Source organism: Peromyscus maniculatus, chromosome 5 (assembly GCF_049852395.1).
Source record: "Peromyscus maniculatus bairdii isolate BWxNUB_F1_BW_parent chromosome 5, HU_Pman_BW_mat_3.1, whole genome shotgun sequence".
NCBI classification, from domain to species: domain Eukaryota; kingdom Metazoa; phylum Chordata; class Mammalia; order Rodentia; family Cricetidae; genus Peromyscus; species Peromyscus maniculatus.
This window is the reverse complement of record NC_134856.1, coordinates 135,220,876-135,242,390: the sequence shown is the minus strand read 5'-3', so window position 1 is coordinate 135,242,390 and position 21,515 is coordinate 135,220,876. Positions and strand designations below refer to the sequence as shown.

The 21,515-nt window shown below is 51.3% G+C and overlaps 1 protein-coding gene and 1 non-coding gene across 4 annotated transcripts in view; both read right to left on the bottom strand.

Moving 5' to 3' along the window:
* The window catches only part of Cplx2 (complexin 2), a 75,040-nt gene that overhangs the window by 7,792 nt on the left and 45,733 nt on the right, over positions 1 to 21,515 (bottom strand). The window contains exon 1 of one of the 3 annotated variants that reach the window (XM_006976832.4): positions 4,563 to 4,905. The exons of the other annotated variants lie outside the window; for them this stretch is intronic. The gene's annotated coding sequence lies outside the window, so the exon portion shown is untranslated. Of the gene's footprint in view, positions 1 to 4,562; positions 4,906 to 21,515 lie in introns of those variants that run through there. 3 annotated transcript variants of the gene reach the window in all.
* Positions 844 to 962, bottom strand: LOC121829864 (5S ribosomal RNA). Its single transcript, XR_006072932.1, has one exon. It is a non-coding gene; the product is annotated as a 5S ribosomal RNA (ribosomal RNA).

Genomic DNA, 21,515 nt, shown 5'->3' with positions numbered 1-21,515 from the left:
ATACCTTGCGGTTTAACTGCTGGCCTATGCACCGTACCCTCAACCCCTTCTCTTCTTGGTTCCGCAACTCACTTCTTTCCTCTCCCCTCCCTCCTTTCTGTCTCCCACTTCTATTTCCTCATCACTCATTTCCTTACTGGCTCATGTTCTGCTTGCTTCTCAGACTCTGGCCTCAGCCCCTGCTTCTGTTTCTTCTGTAAACTTCCTTTTGGTGGGGTTCATTCAAACTAGAGGCTTTATTGATCACTGACATAAATGTCACCTAGATCTCTTATCTTGGCTTTAGAGCCCTGTATTTATTCATGTAGCAAGCATTAATTGAGAACCTACCATGTGTTAGTCTCTTAGACACCAAAGACATAACAGTGAATTAGAGAGACAAAGCTGTGCCCTCAAGCAGATTACATTCTGAGGTGTCTGTGTATGGGTGTATGCATTTGGGGAAATGTGCAAAAAAAAAGTCAAGAGATGCACTTGCGTTCTCTTGGGTGTTCTGTGGACACTACTCAAATGCACTACGCTATCCATCAACAATTACCTCCTCATTTGGACGCTTGCATTCATGCATTCATTCAGCAATGGTCATCACTGCTACCCCTCATGGCCCCCATCTTCAAAGTACATCTACTCAAGGACTGAATCTTCTCAATGCTTATATCTCTATTGCTCCGGGTGGGTCCTAAGTAATTCTGAGGCATTACTTAGTTGGGCTTCTTAGGTGTACTCCGAAGTCCTGTTGGCTGATCTTAGTGTGGCCCTCTCAGCTGTTAGGCAGTCTCTTTGCTCATAGGGTTAAGATAATCCTTTTTTTAAATTTTTATTTATTTTTTATTTTTTCTTTAAAGCCTACAGCACCCAGTATTCCCAGGCGGTCTCCCATCCAAGTACTAACCAGGCCCGACCCTGCTTAGCTTCCGAGATCAGATGAGATCGGGCGCATTCAGGGTGGTATGGCCGTAGACGGTTAAGATAATCCTAAGTGACTTCAGAGGCCCAACCTGCTCCTTATCCCGCCTCTTACAGGAGACCTCCCCCTACAGGTCAGGCATGCTGTTGGAGGGGCCTTTTCTTCCAGTGAGACAGCTCTTTGAAACTGAGTCTTCTCTATAAAAGGAGGGCTTCATGGCCAGTTTGAAGGTTAGAAATCATCTGTGGGATGTGTTTGTCATGTGACAGGTGCTCAGTAGATGAAAGCTATTATTAAAGTGATTAATGGTGGTGATTGCACACACCTGCAACCTCCCCTCTCCTAGCTCCAGGGAACTCCCTCCCCCTAGATGAAGGCAATCTAGATTTTTCTCTTTGTATCTCTTCTTCTCTCCACAAATCACCACACCTTCCTAAATCTTTAGTGCCCTTTTCCTAGTCTCTTGGGCCTCCCTTTTCCAAGCCTTTTCTTAAATTTCCAATGAAAGAATTTCCAATTCTTTCCTTAAACAATGCACTTCTTTGACTCTCTGCCCTCGAGTGTGCCAGAGAGTCTGCACTCTGGGCCACCACTGCCGCCGTGGCTTCCCCCTCATCTCCGGGTGAAGGTATGCTGCTCCCGAGATCTGCTGTCTTAGCACACAGCCCAGAAGCCACCCTAATCAGCGTGCCTAGGAGACCTATGCTTGATCAGGAGTGCTCATGGCCCTCTGCCCACCTGCTTTTTGTAGCATTTGATGTTGATTGTTACTCCCCTCCCGCTAATTCCAGCCTCTCAGCTCTGAATTCCATGACACAGCACTCTTGTGGTTTTCCTTCTTTCCAAACAGGTCCTTGTTCTCTGTTTTGCTGGTTCTCTTTTTCTCCAGCAAGCTCGCCCTTTTCCTTTCTTCTGCCCCTCCCATGGAAACCTCCCATCTCTGCCTACTGATTTAAGATCCCTAGTTAGCCACGTATCCGCACGTCTCTCCCTCTAAAGGCTGCAGATTTTTAACCCTCTGCTGTATAGCACCACACATGCCATTTCTAATTCAATCTCTGGAAGATCAATCTCATCCTTGCCGGGCTCCCATCTTGTCCTCCAGCATGCCTTCTTTAAATTGCTTCAACCAAAAACTCCAGTCCGTATTTCTCATCAGTACACACTCACTCACTTAGTCATCCTGTACTCTGTGAGTACCTGCTGTCTACCAGGCACCGTGGAGGAGAACAAGGGTGTCCTCACACACTGGCTGTCACAGCCTTCAGTTGATGTGGGGAGATAGGCGCAGGGAAGAACTCTGGACACTCTCCACCCCACCGCCTGCTGCTTCAGTGTCTTGGCCCATGGCCCTGTCTGTCCTCAGGTTAATCCTCCTGGAAGGCACATGTAAACCCATCGCCCTGCACTGGCTTCCCATGGCCCTGTTAAACCTGGCACAGTCTGTGCTCTAACCTTCAAACCCTGCAGTGGAGCGTCCACCGTTGTTCTCTGCCTCTCGTTCTGTGCATGGCTGTGTCTTAACCAGACCCCTGACACATTACTCCCACCTCCACCCAAGGCAGGGTGATTTGGGCATACTATTCCTACAGCCCTAGAACCCCCTAACCTCACTGGTTCAGATCTTGGCACCACCACTTAGGAAATGATCTTGCGTACTTGACTTAACGTTTTCTCATGTGTAAAATGTAGACAGTTGATGCTGTGTGCAAGGCCTGCTGTGAGCACCGAGATTTATGCAAATCAAGTGTCTAAAACAGTGTCTGCTTGTAGTAAGCATCCTTATTGTCACCAGAACCATCCTCAACAGTGGCAGTTTTAACTTTCTGCCATCCTTTCCCAACACTCTCCCTCCATGCAATTTCCCAGTTCTCCTTGACAAGATGGGACACATTCTTGCTTTTTAAAGGTCTAAGGCACTTTCTAGGACAGTTTTCTGCCTCTAACTCATGTTCTATCGGCCTGGGTATCTTTCCTTTTTATCACAGAAGCTTTTCTGTTGCCTGTGTCTTATCCATTTCACCTATCGGGAGTATCCCCACAGGACATCCTCAGCTTGTTTGCTCAGTGGAATTTAATGTTGTGTGCATGTGTTCAAAGGGTAAGCTTGCATGTCTGATTCTGAGCTTCCTAGACACTGGTGTGTGTGTGTGTGTGTGTGTGTGTGTGTGTGTGTGTGTGTGTGTGTGTGTGTGTGTGTGTGTGTGTCCCCGTCCATGTGCCTGTAGCTACCACACACGGGTGGGTTTGGGAGGAAGAGGTCCTGCGGATTGTGTGTAGTTGAGGATTACGGCCTCACCGCCAGGAGGCGCTCCTCAGCGGCTGCGGAAAGCTGCCGTCTGTCTCCGCGCGGGAAGGGTGCTGGTGGGGGTGGAGGCTGCTGGTGGGGTGTTGGACTGGGGAAGGAGAGGGGGAGGTAGGCTGATGCAAAGGCTTCCATGCTGTCAGTCACGGAAGAGCCAGGGCAGGCTCTCAACCTTCCCTCCAGACCGCCCTCCCCCCCAACACTCCTACAGTCAGTCCCAGCCCAAAGGCAGCCAAGGCACCTGCTCCAGTTCCGTCGAGTCCCAGGGACCCGGCCCCCTCCTTCTGACAAACACACTCGAGCACCTGCAGTGTTTGTCTTTGCGGCTGTTTTTCTGATTTTTCTGATTCGAGTACGGACTACAATCACAACTCAATTCAACACTCAGCTCCTTTTTGCAAGGGACCCCACGCTAATGGTGGTGGCCAAGACAGAGGACGTCTCCCTTACTTCCCCATCCCACGCCCCTTGAAGCAAGACGTCCTGGGGTGAGGAGAAGGGGCGGCCAAGGATGGGTGAGAGTAATGGATGCCTGTCTGGGTCACGAAAGTGGCGGGGGCTTCCCCCTACGGAAGAGAGGGTAGGCTTCCCAGGCGCTGCTCCCCAGGCCCTCATGGAGACCAGCCCTCGCGACAGCTCTGCCCTGGGGCTTTCAGGCGGCCACTGCGTGTCCCCTTCCCCGAGCCCACACCTCTAAACCCCGAGCCCCAGACTGATCTTAAACTTTGCTGTAGAAGGGGCAGCCAGAGTGGGGAGCATCCTGACTCCCACGCGGGCTCGAGCTGCCCCAACCGCACTCCTGCGGGAAGAGGACAAATAGTCCCCCTCCCCCCCATCGACGTGGGCACTCCTCTCTCCAACTGGCCTCTGCCACCCTCAGACTCCCCTGGGGAACCGAACACTACCCCTGAGGGCGGCTGTCTGCTGAGGGAGCAGAGGGCCCCCGGAGGGCTTGGGGTAGCCACACCCCGAAGTAGCTGAGGACCACGTCTCCCACCCTAGTCTTGTGGGCTCGAAGTTGTTCTTCAGGTTCGCTGTTGAGTCTCCGCACTCGGGGCGGTCCGGGCTCCCCGAGACGCACTGTCTCTGCTCTAGGTGTCCACATCTGCCCTCCCACATCTGCCTGCCCTGTGTCCACCACACCAGCCCTCAGCCTGGTTTCCGCGGGGAGCTGTCCCTTCAGCACCATGCCGAGCGGGCAGGGGCGCAGTTCCCAGCACGCCGGCGCCCCGCGGGCTTGGGGAGACCCCCAAAGCCGCACTGCCCGGCTTCCCCACAGTTCTGAGGCCAGAGCGGTCCCCGACTGCCCCCATCCCGGCTCCGCCTCCCCGGCCCGAGGCCAGCACCGACCTGGTGGTCCCAGCAACCGTCTAAGCCACTGCAGGGCTCCGGGCGACTCCAGCAGGCGGTGCCGTGTGCTCAGCCAGCTCGCGCCGCCGCCTGGTGTAACTCCGCCAGGCGAGCTGGGGCCGCGGCTGCTGCGGGCGGATGCCGAAGGCGCCCTCCAATCACACCCCTCAGCCAGGCCCTGACGCCTTACAGCTCCTCTTCCAGAAGGGAAATTCAAAATCTCTCTCTCTCTCTCTCTCTCTCTCTCTCTCTCTCTCTCTCTCTCTCTCTCTCTCTCTCTCTCTCTCTCTCTCTCTCTCTCTCTCCCTCCCTCCCTCCCTCCCTCTCTCTCTCTCTCCTTCCCCTCCCTCCCCCTCTCCCTCTTTTCCTCCCCCTTCCCTCTCCCCCTTTCCCTCCTCCCTTTCTTCTTGCTGCCTCCTCCCTCCTCACTCCTTCCTTTTCTCCCTTCCCTCCTTTATTCTCCCCGCTTTTCCCTTTCTCCGTCACCTTCCCTGTCTACTGTGATTCTTGTTGCAGATAGCCCTCCTGATCTGCCTTCAGCCAGGCTTCTTTCCCAACCCCTCTGTGTCCACAGTCTAAGAACCACAAGCTTGCAGCTTTGGAGGGGTGATGCCAGCAGCAGTGGAAAACCGGTTTCTAAGGCAGAAACCTTGCCTCCTCGGGGAAACGCTCTTCCACTCTTCTAGGCACACTAGGATAGGCATACTCCCCGTGGGGTGCCCACTTTCCTAAAGGAACCCCAGTTTCAGCCACCATCACCCCCTGCTTGCTTGTGTGTTGCCTGTGAGCAGCTTCTGGACTAGGCTGTCCACTGTCAGATCATTTCTGCAGTTTGTGACCACAGTGTCCTGTGATGCACAGGATAAGGAAGGCCCTCCTAGAGGGTGAGGGACTCTCTGCTCTGGACCCAAAAGCAACTTGCTGCTGCTAATTTGCAGGGGGAGCCTTAGGTGAGCTGCTCCCAAGTTCCCTCTAGATTTGCTATCCTCAGAAGGAGACAGACCTCTGGTAGTATTCTTCTAGAAGGCCTTCCTTTCCCTCTTAAGCCCAGGGAAGAGAAGGGACCCCAATGATGGGGGCAGCATCAGCTCCATCCTCAGCCTCACCTCTCCCCCTTCACACTCATTTTTGTTCTCTTATCCTCTCCTAATGAATCTTTCCATTCTGCCTGCCGTCTATTGGCTCTCAACCTCTCCCTTGAATCCAGCCCAAGGTACAGGAAAATGGCTCCAGGGAGGAGGGCCTTGAACCTGGCCTTTGAAAGCTGTGTAAGAGTTCATGCATCCATCAGGGATGTGTCAGAGTGGAGATGGCTTCTGCTTCTGAAAGGGATGGCTTCTCTCCCAGGAGAGAGAGCTGTGGGAGGACAGGATCCAGGAGAGGAATGGGGGGGGGGGGGTTGCAGCAGAAGCCACAAAATGGGGAGTCTCATAAGTCAGAAGACATTGGTGTACACACACTGCCTTCCTGAAGAGCACCTCTGTGGAGTTCCCCTCTGTTTTTCCTTTTCAGACTGCCGACTGTATAAAGGCAGACCCTCTCTTTAGCACTTGGGGCGGGAGCATAGCATGCTCGTTATTTCCCTCTCGTTTCCTAAGGTCACCTAAAGTGTGTGTGTGTGTGTGTGTGTGTGTGTGTGTGTGTGTGTGTGTGTGTGTACGTGCGTGCACTCCTGTTTGATTGGAGTGACTTAGACTTGCCACTAATGCCTGAAGGGAGTTCTAAGTCAAGAGATCTGACATTCTGTCATTTTGAGAGTGGCAGTCTCCCCTCTCCCCCGCCTCCCTCTCTACAACGTTCTTCAGCAACATGCCCTGCGAATGGAGCCTGTGCCAGCAGCACTCTGCCTACAGCTTTGACATGGACATTGATCAAACTAGGATTAAAACCCAACTTAGGCTTCAGAAAAAGACCGAGCTCAGGCCTGGGCACTGCACTTAAGATGGACTTTGGTCCTGGGCACTGCATTTAAGATGGACCTCAGGCCTGGCCACTGCACTTATGATGGACTTCAGGCCTGGGCACTGCACTTGAGATGGACTTTGGTCCTGGGCACTGCACTTATGATGGACTTCAGGCCTGGCCACTGCACTTATGATGGACTTCAGGCCTGGGCACTGCACTTAAGATGGACTTTGGTCCTGGGCACTGCATTTAAGATGGACCTCAGGCCTGGCCACTGCACTTATGATGGACTTCAGGCCTGGGCACTGCACTTGAGATGGACTTTGGTAAGCTCTAGGATATTGCTCTTGAGAAGAGGCCAGTCTGGGGATGGAGAGGTTTAAGGATTTGAGGATGGCTTACTGTCAGGACAGAACTGATGGGGCACTTGTTCTGGAAGGGCTGATGAGTCTTTCTTAATTGAAATTGACTCAGTTTAATAGTTGACAAAGTGGATGCTAAGGGTATTCTTGCTGAGTAGATAAATAAACTTTGCAAGGGAAGACCAGAACTACCATTTTAAAGTTAATTAGTTAATTAATAAATAATAATAATAATTATTATTTTTACCATTGCTGGGAGTGACCTCAGGGCAATGGGGAAGGTAAAGAAAGGTGGGATGAAGCTCTCAGAGAAAGACCCAATTCTCAGTTAATGCTGTCCATCCATGCCTGTGCTTCCCGGCTCGAGGCCATTAGCACAGTTGGATAAGAGGACCATTCAGGCAGGAGTTACAGTTGGATCCAAGCCTTTTGTGGATCTATTAAAAAAAATCCTCATTATTTGACAGGAACTGAGCCTAGTCATAGAAATCTTCTGATGAACAGAAGTTCAGCTCGGTCAAGTTTTGTTGGCTTTGTCCTGTTGATCCATTAGGGGTAACGCACAGCAGGGCCATGGGTCTCTCCCAGGGACAAAAAGAGGTGGAGAAAGGAGTCCTTTCTTCCTGTTCATTGTGAGCAGCCCTGACATGGTTCCCAAATTCTCAGTTATTACTTAAGAAAAGTGGCCGACTGTTGCAAACATCGCCTAATGACAATAATGCCACTACCCTCAGCAACGATCTAAGCACCCAAAGGGTCCGAGGTGCTGACTTTGGGCTTTTATATATCACACTTTCTCATTTAATTTCTATAAACCCTCATTTTCAAGATGCAGACATTGATGCCCCAGGGCAGGAAGTGAATTTTCAGCAGAGCCAGGGTTCCAGTGGATACAGAATTGGACTGCGTGGGCCTATGTCACCATGGGCTGCTTCTCTCCTGACACACTGCAACATTCCACATCCTATGCAAGTGGAACTTTTGCAGCACATACATACATACATACATACATACATACATACACACACATATGTATATATAGCCCTGGCATTTATAGTCATTTCTGTTGTCTAGTTTCTAACACACACACACACACACACACACACACACACCATATATTTACAGTCAGATCAGGGCTCTCATGTCATGCAGACTGCAGTATTTCCTTCCCCCGCCTGCCTCTCTAAATCCAGCTTACTGTGAGTGAGCAGGAGCGTGGAAGGTACAAGCAGGCAGCCTCTGGTCCTCACAGAGTGCTGAGAGCAGAGAGAGGGAGCAGGTTTGGAAAGATTCACAGAATGGTGCGGATATGCCTTGGATGTTCACTAGGAAGCCAATTAGGAACGCCAATGCTAGGACTTTCACAAGGACCGAGGAACAGTGTGTGAGGAACGACAGCTGTCACAGACTGCAAATGTGCCCGTCAGTGAGAACGGCTTCCAGAGGGTGTCTGTCCAAAGGTCAGCTCATTGCTCCCCTGCAGTCACCTCACTCCAGGGAGCACTCCGTGACAGATCTGCTCTGAACTGGGGCTTTGTTGCCAGCTTCTCACCTCAGCTCCTATGGGTTGGGTGCAGGGAGACCTGAGCTGCCCCACATTCTGTGGTTCTAGCTTGAGCCTGGGGGGGCAGCATTGGCCTTGGTTTGAAGAGTGGCCTGGGGCCAGAAGAAGAAAGAGAACTGTGGGGTTGGAGCACAGAGAAAGGATCTAAGCCACTTTGCTCCTCTGGCGAGTGCCTTCCTTCTTGTCACCAACAATGGCTAGGGTATGATGTGAGTCCCCCAGTCCACCTCTGTCAACATGGAATGACACAGTGTGAAGGCAAACTCGTCATTGTTCAATGGTGTACCTGTGCATGTGGCCAGTGTGGGACCATACAGCAGCCATGGAGGATGCAGGTGCCATTATTGTTGTATTGTATGACATGCGTGGGTCTGCTGCCATGTGACTCTCATTATTTGGTGGTGAGTCCCTCCTGTCCTGTTAAGAACCAATGTGATGGTACATAGCTAACTTCATTTTTACAGCGTAATATGTCAACGGTACTATGGAGGATTCTGGTGTAAGGCAAGGGTATACACAATTGTGTAGTCTGTGTACCATGGTGCCCAATTTCCATAGACTGCCAGATTCAAGGTTCTAATAGCGTGCCATTATTTCTGATTACTAATGTTGCTACCAACTAGAGCTGACCCAGATATTAGGATGGTGGTCTTGTGTCACTATCAGCAGCTATGGATGCTCACAAGGGGTGGGCACACAGGTTACTGTCACTGTGTGGGTCAGCAGAAGTGTGTAGATGTGTACAAGTGCAGCCAGAAACCGTTGTGCAAACATGCGAAACATGTTACTGGAGGTGATGAGCTCTCCTTTCCACTTCCTCCATGCCATAAAGGCCACGAGCAAGCCAACATGCAGCTCCTGCCCACTTGGAAAGGAGCAAGAATCCTGGAACCCCACATTTTTCACTTCAGTTTTTCAGAAAGTTCTGATTCCACATCTGCACCCTGACTCACTGGTGACATATGGGTGTGTCTGTGGAAATTCTCTAGGGATCCTTTCTTGTCCCGAGAGCCTTGTCTCCAGTTCAGCCCACCCCCCTGCATCCGCCTACCAGTTCCTCATGGGTCCTGCATGCCCTTATCCATGCCCATCTTCCCATCTAGGCACCCATTAGCATGTCAAAGCAGCCTTGTTCCAGCCCACACAGTGTACCCTGGGGCATCCCTACACAGTAGCTTCCTCTCATTTGGAGCTTTTCTGAAGCCTTGCATTTTCCTGTCTGTGTCCCAGTCTGCAGCACCCCACCAGCCACCAAAAGGAGGGTGTTTGGGTGCTGATTCTCCCTTCTCTTGTCTCACGCTCTTTTTCAAGCTCCCCGTGGGACTTCCACCCCCTTATTTCTACTCCTAGCCCTTCCAGCCCTTCTGGACACGGTCAGATGTCCCTGTCCTCTGATGGCCCCCTGAGCATGTTCTATCAGTCCCTAATTTCCAAGCTCTTGCTCCTGTACAGTGGGTGCAGCATTACATTCTGCTAACCAGGCCTTGGAGGAACCCCTTGATGATCCTTCTAGACTCTTGGCCTCTTCCCTTTCCTGTGAAAAACCTGCTCAAAGATGGTCCTTACCACACAGAAGCCTCTCTTTCAGCATGTGGAAACAGCTCATGGAAGCAGAAGTCCATGTGGGAATCCCACTTTAAGTCACGGGACTCTGCTCTCTCAGATGCAGTGTGTCAAAGGGCCCCGCTCCTACTCAGAAGATACGGAGTAGGAATATGCTTTCAAATACTCTGCAGATTCTCGGGCTGTTTCCACACACAACAAAGTGGTCTCTGGGCCTGGAGAATTGTGCTTTCTTGGCTCCCCAGGAGTTTCTGACCCATGTGCTAGCTGGAAAGCCCCAGTCTTGAGCCTGTAGAACCTGAGAATGCTGTGATTCAGGACCCAATCCTATGCAAAAAATGAATCACGGAGTCACAGACTGTCTTAGGCTTAACAGAGGTTCCACACACTCACTTGGTGCCTCAACCTTCAGTTCTGCAAATCTGTGCTAGAGCTTGGAGTTGGGAGGTTCTCGGTCTGGGAAGGACTTTTACTTTCCAGGCTCCTTGCTCCTTTTGCTGTAGAAAGCTCCCCCTCCCCTTCAAGGACTGTTGTCACATGTCACTTGCCTTTGTGAGACCCAATATTCTCCCCATTGGTGCAAAGGCGACTGGCAGGGCCCTGTGCTCAGGGTGGGTGAGCAGAAAATGGTGTCTGTGTCCATTTAGGACCAGCATGTGGTGGCCCACAGGCAGATCTTGCTTATTGATAAAATGAATTGGCGAGGACTTTATTGCTGTTTTATTAAAGCAAGAGGTATTGAAGATCATGGACAGATGATAATAGGCTCCTGGGCCTCTGCTCAGGAAATGAAAGAACGTGCTGAAGGGCCCCAGAATGCTATTTTTTGAGACTGATGGTGGGGAGGAATACATGCGTTAGGAGACAGGGATGACAGAAAGCAGTTAAAATGCACCAAAAGTTAATGATGCTCAGTGGTGGGACGCTTGCCTGGCATACACATGGCCCTAAGTTCAATCTGGAGAACCACATAAAAAGGGGAAACAGTCAATGGTAAAACCAATAATTTTCTGTACTTGTACGCTTGGGAAAATGGAGCCAGAAAAGGGAAGAGCCTTTCTTAAAGTCAAACAGCAAGTTCATGAACCTTCTAATTCCTAGGTAATTATTCCTTTGTAGCTGTAAGTGAGCACCTAGCCACACCTTTCTTAGCAATGCCCTTCATACTAGGTGCTATTTTAGGGACATTACAGATGCCAGCTCTATAGCCATACAACTACCCTTTGTGGTAGCTGTTTTTCATGTGTGTGTTTGTCAAACATGGGTGGAGTGCCTATGGCATACCAATTGCTTTCTAACTGCTCTCCTCTGCTTCACACCAAGAGACACACATGCTCTTATTCACACTTTCAAGGTCCTTTTGGTTCCCAGACTCTGACGGGAGCGGGGGAGAGATACTCACAAACAGTCCACACTATTACAACATGCGAAGTGCTGTCCTAGCAGGGAGGGAGCTGGAAGGAGAAGACAACACACAGCTTGCCAGCCAGATGGAACTGAAAGCTCCACGCAGGGAAGAGACACAAGCTACATGCTCCTGACTTCAAAGGCTCTAGGGCATCTGAATCATCTCAGATGCTCCCCAGAGGAGATGGCCATGGTTCTGCCATGGAGAAGGGAGGGTGGATCTCAATTGCCCTCCGGCCTTCCTGTCTGTGTGATGAGTACTGAGACTCAGTTTCCTCATCAGTACAATGGGAGAGCCATCTCTACCTCCCAGGGCGGTTGTAAGGCTTGGATGGAGCTCTGCTTTTAAAAATGACAGCTCACCCCCTGGAGCATCAGCCCCCTCTCCAGCTCTCTGGCCACACATGGGGTTCTCTTCTGGAGCCCAGGACAGTGTGGCCATTAGACACAGCCTGCTTTTATGACCTTCTTGGCCAGGAATTCCACCTTCAAATCCCTCAGAGTTTAAGTTGAGATGAGAAAGAAAAGAAGGGGACGCTCAGCTAAGTAGTGCCACCCTTTTCCTCCTCCTTCCCTTCGCTGGCTTCCTCTCCACACACAGGAGACTGAGATGCGGCACTCCCCATTGGGAGCCACCCGAAGGAAGTCCAGTCAGGCTCAAGAACAGGAGGAATTGTCCACACACAAATTTAGAAATGGCTGTTTCTGTTTCTTCTCAACCTCTAGCTGTTTGTTTCTTTCTGGTAAGAAAATAAAATAAAACCAAAAACCCCTTTTATTTGGCAAGCAAAAGGTCTTACGAAGACACAGCCAGAAAAAAAGCTTCGAGGATGGCCACAGAGGGGATTCTGTCACCAGGCCTCTCGGTGGGTAGATTCACAGTCTCTAATGGACTCGGTCCGCATGCTGCACATTATTACCTCCACTTCATTTTCAGTTTGTGATATTCGGGTGCAGAGAGGTTAAACTCTTCGTCTGGGGTAACAGAGCTAAGAAATATCAGCATCAGCATTTGAAGTTGGTATGTGTTTCTAGTTGGTCATAGTGTAGGGAAGAGCTGGGTAGTTTTCTGGAAGGCCAGGATGGATGTGTAGCTACAGGGCAGCTGGCCCTAGAGTTTGGGTGACTCTGACGGGACATCCTGGCGACCTTGTCAGGGATTGTTCCTTCACAGGGCTGGATGTTTCAGCTCTGAAGTTGGTCAAGGGTTGGGAGCTGTAGGTCAAGGCTCCAGAATGCTTCCCTGAGGACTTCCGTGAGAGCGTCCTTCTCTAGCAGGCCTCTGCGCATTTCCACTCAGCCTCAACCTCCTGCCTCTGTCCTTGCCAGCTAATTTCCTTCCTAACTGCTTTCAGATCCATAGGAGAACGGTGCTTGCAGAACATGCATCTGACTGCATCCCTCTCCTGGAGGCACACGGTGGCCACGGTTTCCTTTCCCACCCAGCACCCTCTCCTCCCTCAGGTGCCCACAGCCTTGGCACAGCCATCTGTGTGGCGGGCCCTCACTGTCCATGGGCGAATCAGCTCCAGGACCCCCGTGGGTACCCACATTCCTGGATGCTCAAGTCTCTTGTCTAAAACAGAGCACTATTTATATAACCCGGGTGTGTTTTGCAGCCAGGATGACCGTGTGTGTTGATTTTTCTTGGCTTAGGCTCTGTGATCCAGAAGAAACACAGAGGCCCTCCATATCTCCTTGGGCTCAACTGAGCTATAATCCAAAAATCATTGGAAAAATATTGCCTCTGTACTGAGGATATATGGAGTTTTCTTTTACATTATACCTCAAGCAATACAGGACAGTGGATTTCACACAGCATTTACACCATGTTAGGCATTATAAATAATCTAGACATATTTTCTCTTTTTTTTTTTTTGTTTGTTTTTGTTTTTGTTTTAAAGACAGGGTCTCATGTAGCCCAGGATGGCCTGGAACTCACTATGTAGCCAAAGATGACCTTGAATTCCTTTTAGTCTTGGCTCCACATCTGGAGTGCTGGGGTTATCCCTGTGTACCCCCATGCCTGGCTTACAGATGATCCATATCTGTGGGCCTCCATGTCTTTAGGGCATCTTGGAACTAGTCCCCTGTGAAAACTAGGGGGTGACTCTCTGAGCATGAGTTAGACATTGGAGTCTTTCTTGGTATGGGGAACTCCTGAGAAAACATATACTAACTACTGCCTCTTTAGTTGTGGAATTTGGCATAGAGTCAGGGAGATTCCTGATAGGGCTGGGGCAGAGTAAGACAAGGGGTAGCTGCCTGTTTCGAATCATTGGGTCCAGAGTCTTCACACCAGAGCAGAGATCTAGGAAGAATTTGCTTAGTAAATGAATAGGGACCATCCCCAGACATCCTCTGTGATGTCACCAGGACTCTCCCAGAACTCTTCGTTGGTGATTTATTCTCCATTTTCAGACTGTGTCTCTCGGGGTGGGCAGGGTCACAGTTACATAAGTAACATCTTTTTGTGTGTGCAGTACTCACCTCTTCTGATGGGAGCTGAACAAAGCCACGTTCTCTTTGGTTCCCCAGTGCTGCTCATTCCTGCCTCAGCCCAGCGGCAGGACAGTCGGCTCTCCCATGACTTTGATCAGGGCTCCCCCTGTCTTGGTTTTCCAGTCTCCCTCCACAGGCCTGTTGTCGCCCCTTTGATCAGCTCTGTGACTTTCCATTGTGCCTCATCTGGCTCCATTAGGACGGTGAAGCTTCCTCTGGCTCCTGTCACCCCCATGTTCGGGCTCCTCCTCTGACTCACAGTTGCCTGCAGCACGGAATCCAGATCCATGAGCCCTGGCTAGGCTTCTTCCCCCTCCCCAGCCTGTGCGCTGTGGCTCTGCTCCCAAACACCACTCCCTATAATGTTTCTTTCGTCTTGTTTGCTCCCACTGGATATAAGAAGCTGGAGGACACAGAACGTGTCTGCTTCATCGGTAAATCTTCAGGGTCAAACCCAAGCCTCTCTTTTGTCTGATGGTCAGTGACTGTTTCCAGAATGCATGGAGTACATGTGTGGCGTCATGCCATTTGCAATGGCTTGAGGTGGCCTGTGGCACCTAATATTTCTATCTCAGGGGTGGGATTTGTAGACCCAGGCCCCAGGCAAATAGATAGTTCTGGGACTCTTGTTGTAATCCTCTACTCACCTAGCTGGAAGTCACACGCATAACCTCTTTGGATTTCTTCCATGCTTGAGCCCACAATGGTGTTCTGCCCTTAGAATGTTTTGGAAGTCATTTTCTGTGGGGACAACACTGTTTTGACCTGTCCTTCTGGATCTTATTTGGAGTACCTCAGTCATGATCTGGGTGGAGCTGATTTCATGTCCTACTTCTGTGGGTGGACATCCAACTTAGAGCCAGCTTAATTAGAGCACTAGGTACCTACCTGGCCTTAGGAACTGTCCCTGCATGGCAAGTGACATTAAGCCAGTAAGAATTAGCTTTGGGTGTTAGCTGTGGGGTTTGTAGGGCTGAGGCTCTGGGTGTGTTTTCCACCTTCCAGGAGAGCCCACTTGAAGGCAATACCAGCACAGAGAAGCCCAGAGCTTTGAGAAGGGCAAAAGGTGAATCCCTGTTGATACTGTGAGGACCAGACCCCTTTCCGCCTCCTCTGCTCATGTGGTCAGGGGTGACGGCCACTAAATACTACCTTTCTAATGTGCTGCAGCATTGTGGCAGTTTCTGCCCACCGGAGACCTTCCGGTGTGCCTTCTCTCTTTCAGAAAGGGCTGCTGTGTAATCCTTTCCCATTTAAAGGAGGAGCCAGGCACTGCTGGCCTCCAGGCTGCCACGTGGCCCACCATGGCATGGCCCTATACTCACAAGGTCAAGAAGGAGCTTGCAATGTGAATCTCAACCTAGAGCTGTGTCTGGGTCCCAGCTCCGTATCCACGGCTCCATCTCCCGTGGCCGTATCAATGAAAACAGTCACCGAGTTCCGTCTGCAGTCCACCCACCTCCCCTCAACACGAGTGCGTCAGCTTTGTTGAGTGGGTGCCGCTGCTCCTGAAGACTTGTCTGAGTTTAGTTTGTCAATTGCAGCTAGAATTTTCCCCATGTGGTAACAGTGTTTGGGGGGGACCCTGCTTACAAAAGACAGTTTGGGGGCAGGAATTTTCCCCAAGGTCCTCCCCAGTGGGAACGGGGTTTCTGGATCACTTCAGCTCCCAGCTCTATCCCAGAGAGCTGTCCCTTCGAGCGTCTTCCCAGGACTTTGACCTCTTTTGTGTTTGATATATTTGAAAGGTCTCTTATTCTTGGCTGTATAGTCTTTTTCAAGGTGACTTTTGGAGTATTTTTGGACTGTGTAATTTTTCGGCCTCTCTGCCCCGAGTGGATCTCTTGGTTCCAAGGCATCTGGTTTAAAAACCTTTTCCCAAAGGTGCTGTTTGTTTTCTAGTGGCCTCTCCGCCAGCTCTCCTCAGCTTCTTCTGGTTGTTTCATCCCCACCATCATGGTCAGGTATGCAAGGCAATAAGAAGTGGGAAGAAGGAAGCTCTCTCTCTCTCTCTCTCTCTCTCTCTCTCTCTCTCTCTCTCTCTCTCTCTCTCTCTCTGTGTGTGTGAGCATGTGTGTGTACATGTGTGTGTGTGGACTCATGGTGGTTCCAGCAGCTCATGAAGCCATGGTCTTAGTATGTGGCTTTCAGGAGCAGAGCATTAGGGGAGGGAGTCAGGATGTCACACAGTTTTTCCAGGCCAAGCAATGACCTCGCAGGGCACTTCCCCTGTGTTCTCCTGGTTCCTCTCTTCTTTACCCTGCTTTGTGCCAAGGAGCCTGGCCCACATGGCCCAGTCAGCAGGCTCCCTTGTCTGTGGGTTCCAGTTGGGTTTTATCAAAACAGTGTCATCAGGGATGAGGAGCAAAGAAGAGAGTGTGGTTGGAGTGTCCCTCGGCTGAAATCCACAATTCCTGCTGAGAGGATGTTCTTTGTACAAACAAGTTCACCCTGAATCCATGGCCGAATTGGCGTGTCCTTAGCTTCAAATTCACTGACTTCTTTGATCTGGTCACTTTCTTTAGCAAATGGCTGTTTTTGGAGACCCAAAGGCTCTAAAGATTCTATACAGACTCCTCTGTCACTTCTGGGGAAGCCAAAGCCCACAGTGGTTGGGGTCATATCCTGGCCTCACTGACGAAGTCTGCCACCCAACTGCCCTTCTCTGGCCTCCCTGGACTCTGGGCAGAGCAGATGTCACACTCACCATGTCTTTTCTGTGCCATTTCCTTCTACAAGTAAGGAAACTGAGGACCCAGCATCTTCCTGTCACTGCTCACCTCAGGACATCTCCCTCCTGCATGCAGCAGCCCACACAGCATCCTGTAAATAACTGCATGTTCCCAACACCTCTCCCTCTTCTCCTTGGAAACCTGTTCTGTCTTTGGACTTGGGTTGTCAGATTTCCCTGCTCGGTTCTGTGCAGAGCATGGCAGGAGGCAGGAGGCAGGAGCTCGGGCAGCAGTGCCAGGCTTAGAGCTGGGGCTAGCTCAGGCATCTACCCGAGGATTGACCTTTGGCCCATCACTACCTCTCTGAGCCTCAGTTTCCCAGGTTACAATGCAGGGGTATGACAGCTAACGTCTAAGATGTGTGAAGACTGTCGTACTCAGTGCCTGGCTGGGTATGAGGCACACAGAGGGGATCACCGAAAACGAGTCTCACATACACTACGTCATTAAGCTGTGCAACAACCTTGAGAGACAAATCCCACTGGCAGGCCCGTTTCTCAGATGAAGAAAAGGGTAGAGAGAATGCAGGAAACAGGCCAAGGTCACACTGCTGGAAGGGGCCAGAAGGATTTGCACCCGGGCCTTCTGTCCTTCTGAATGGAGATGGGTTCACTCCACGCTTGTGTACAAGATGTCTCAGGAGACTGCCTATACGGCCTAGTCTCCGTGGCTGAGCTATGCTTTGAGAGTGTTTTGCCAACGTTCCTGAAAAGGAAATTAAATCTCTCATTGCAGGCCTGTTTGGGAGGTGCTCAAGTCGTGGGTGGAGCCCTCACACTGGGTGAATGCCTTCTTCCTGAATGTGAGTCCTTTCTGTCAGGCCTGATTAGTCACTGCCAGAGAACATTGTTCCAGAATGTTTGTGTCTTTCTCATGGGCTCACTGGCCCTTCCACCTTCAGCTTCAAGCAGAAGCGGCACAAGGCTGTCACTACCAGAAGAGCAGGTCTACCATACCCTAGGGTGGCTTCACCACCACAACAAGCCTCTGCTGTTTACAAGCCACCCACTCGGAGGTGCTCAGTTATAGCAGCAGAAAACATGGGCTAAAGCAAATGGCCGCGGTGGGCACGGGCTGCCTCCTCCTCGGGCCCTGTGAGTTTCTTCCTTTGAATGCCTCAACACTCCTTGGGGAAGCTGCCCTGCCCCCGCCATGCTGTCTAGACAGGATTGAATCCCTCTCCCCTTAAGTTCTAGATATTGGTGTGGGACCCAGGCATTTGATTTAGGACTGGGCATGCGCCTGAGGGGCTAGTGAGACACAATCCTGGGACTTGCTCAGGAATATTTGAAAATATGCTTGGAATTGCTGAGTCAGGAGAGAGCGAAGTGTAGAGCTGCAGAGTCATGGTGCCGGGGGGGGGGGGGGGGGGGGGGGGGGGGGATGCTTGCTCAGCAGGGGTCAGGCAGGAGGTAAGCAGAGCCAGCAGGGAGCGAATCTGGGGACTGGGGACAAGGGCAAGCAGCTGCATCAAGCCTTTCCTGAACTCCAGTTCACTCCCTACATTTATCCACCGCTTGAACCGGCATCCCCCCTGAGAAGCCAGTTTAGCTCCTTTTCCTACCGACTGCATCTAAAACAGAACTGGTGACATTGTGCTCAGTGTGCCATTGTTTGTTATTCTACTTAAGCCAGTGAGGCAGCTAATGTGTCTGTTGTGCAGAAAGGGACAGGGCGAAGAGACATGGGTCACATTAGCTAAGGGTACACGGGAAGGCTGGGATTAGAACCCGGGCATTCTGACTCTCGACTGTACTTCTGCAAGTCTGTCTTATGTCAGGCCTGCTGAGCCCCCGTTCGGTACTGACAATGACCTCCTAGTTAATACTATGGCAGCAGGCTGGCTTACCCACCCCTGCTTGGTACTATGGCAGCAGGCTGGCTTACCCACCCCTGCTTGGTACTATGGCTGGCTTACCCACCCCTGCTTGGTACTATGGCAGCAGGCTGGCTTACCCACCCCTGCTTGGTACTATGGCTGGCTTACTCACCCCTGCTTGGTACTATGGCTGGCTTACCCACCCCTGCTTGGTACTATGGCTGGCTTACTCACCCCTGCTTGGTACTATGGCTGGCTTACCCACCCCTGCTTGATACTATGGCTGGCTTACCCACCCCTGCTTGATACTATGGCTGGCTTACCCACCCCTGCTTGGTACTATGGCTGGCTTACTCACCCCTGCTTGGTACTATGGCTGGCTTACTCACCCCTGCTTGGTACTATGGCTGGCTTACTCACCCCTGCTTGGTACTATGGCTGGCTTACTCACCCCTGCTGGGTACTATGGCGGCAGGCTGGCTTACCCACCCCTGCTTGGTACTATGGCTGGCTTACTCACCCCTGCTTGGTACTATGGCGGCAGGCTGGCTTACTCACCCCTGCTGGGTACTATGGTGGCAGGCTGGCTTACTCACCCCTGCTTGGTACTGGGGATGGAACTGAAGTTTGGCTATGTGCTGCCTCCTCTCCAGCTCCCATGCAGCCCCTCTGTCTCCCCTCCTGTCCTTGCCTCCCTAGGGAAGAAGCCTTTGCTGGCCGCACCTTCAGACTAAACTGTCTCCTGGAAGGTGTTATTACAGCCCGATGGATTTCTTAGCTTGACTGAACCTCAATATCGTATCTGGTCCAGGTTTAGCTCTTATACTATGTGGGAGGGCAATGGGGCAGCGATGACCTTCGTCTGGCCTTTGTGGCAGCCTCGAGGCTCTGGTCCAGGGCCTGGCCTGTGGCTTACCCCTGGGAATGAATCACACATCTGTCGGGAAGTGCCAAATTATTTTGACTCTGCAGAGTTCCTTCCTGCTCGGTTGAAGTTGGCAGAGCAGGTAAAGAAAGGCCCTTGCCACGAAAACCTGGCAGCCTGAGTACAATCCCCAGAGCACACGTGGAAGTGGAGGGAAAAACCAGCTCCAGCAAGTTGTTCTCTGACCTCTACACACATGTGCCCTCCCATCACACACACACACACACACACACACACACACACACGCACGCACGCACGCACGCACACACACACACACACACACACACACACAAGCACACACTAAATAAGTAAGTAAATAAATAAATAACATCTCTTTATATGTATATATAAATGTACTGTGGCTCCTTAGCCATAACGCTCTCCTTTGCCTCTGTATGTGTGGGTTGGATTCTGTAGAGAGTGGCCAATGTTGCTGACTCTTTCCTTGGTGATACTGATAATGGCAGCAGCACAAACTAATAGACCAGTAATGCTCCCCACTGTGTGGCAGGCTCAGCTGCGGGGCTCTCCCACCGCCTCCCCATTTAGTCCCATGGCAGCTGCCCTCTGCACGTCTGTGACCCACTGCACTCTGAGGAAAGCCGAGGCTCGGAGGGTTCCTGCCTGCTTTTGTCTCGTCAGTTTGAGCTGGACTCCTTTTCATGGGATCAAGAGCCCTTGTTTTCTGGTGAGTCTATGGTGGACATGCAAGATTGACTTGCTTGGTGGAGGCCTGGCTGTCCTCTCTTAGAAAGAGACCTTTGTGGGACCAATCAAAGGAATGAGGACCTGTGAGGAGCAGGAGAGCCTTAGGTCAAAAGGTGGGGGGTGGACAAGGGCTCAGGAAGGCTGGAGAAAGGGAACAGCCTTAAAGTGTTCCTATCTGGGTCCCAGCACATCTTGGCTGTGTGCCCCGGGGTGAGGCGCTTTACCTCTCTGAGTAGACTTTGCAGAACTGATGCCAGGACTGGAATGACACCAGAGATGGTCTACACCACGTTTCAGGCACCATGTGTGAGTGCAGACTGCAGGCCAGGGACGCTGGAGATTTTCCACCTGTCTGCACTCGTGTGGCCGTCATGACAACCCCAGGGAATGGTGCCAGGTACCAGGACCTGGCCCCAGGAGCACTGTGTCTCTGGCATTACTCCCTGGAGTAGCACCTCCATGAGTTTTGCCATGTCTACATGGCACCTGTGCTGTTGACTTAACATTCCCCTCTAATGCACTCACTTACAAAAATAAAACCCTTCATTGCATTTATTTTACAAAGAACCCTCAGAGGGCCACTTTACACCGGTAAGCCTGCATTTCTTCTGTGCACAGGATGAACAATCTCTATAAAAGCAATGAGAAAGATGCCGTGGGAACAGTGAGCTTCAGGCTGTTGAGGCACTGGGTCTCAGGATGGGCCTTGAGTCTGAGGCTCGCCCTATGCTCAGTGAAATGTGGGGGTAAATGAGAGAGCGGTGCTAAGGGCATGTTGGATCCTCACATACAAATGATGTATGCACACCAAAAGAGCTGAAGAGTCAGACAGGCTTCCTTTGTGGATTATCCTGTAGCCCAAAGACAAGGATGGACTTGCTGCTCTGCCCAAGTTTCCCCAAGTCCTAGCAATCGGGAAATTGCAGGTATGGTTCTCATTTCCAAAGGATTATAGTCAGGCACTGTGCATGTGTGGAAGTGATGGCCAGTTGCCTGGCACCAAGAATGGAAACGCTGGTACTGTCCCTTGATCCTGAGCAATTTGAGAAACTGCCCAGAGAACCTGACAGCCATGGGTACAAGTCCTTTCCCTCACAATCCTCCAGGGTCAGCTCTCCCTTCTGCACCTCAGCTTGCTCACGTTCTAAAATGGATCAGTAGCAGCTACCTCGCAAGGTTTCTGTAGAGCCAAGCTTGTCTCACAGTGAAAATATACACACGCGTGAAGTCCCATCTCTGCTCTCTATAACTCCCTGGCAGTGACAGGTCCAGTGTGCTCCTGGATCAGCCAGCCTGCCTCCTAGGAAATATAAGCCCCCAAGGAAGGGTCTGGGTTCCTGACAGTGGAAGTGGCTGCCATCAAGAGGGGTATTGCAGTTTCTAGTCACAGCAGCTTCTGTTTTTAGCTGGAGTCACCGCTCAGCCCCCTGTGGAAAGAACATGGTGCAGAAATAGCCCGTCCCAGG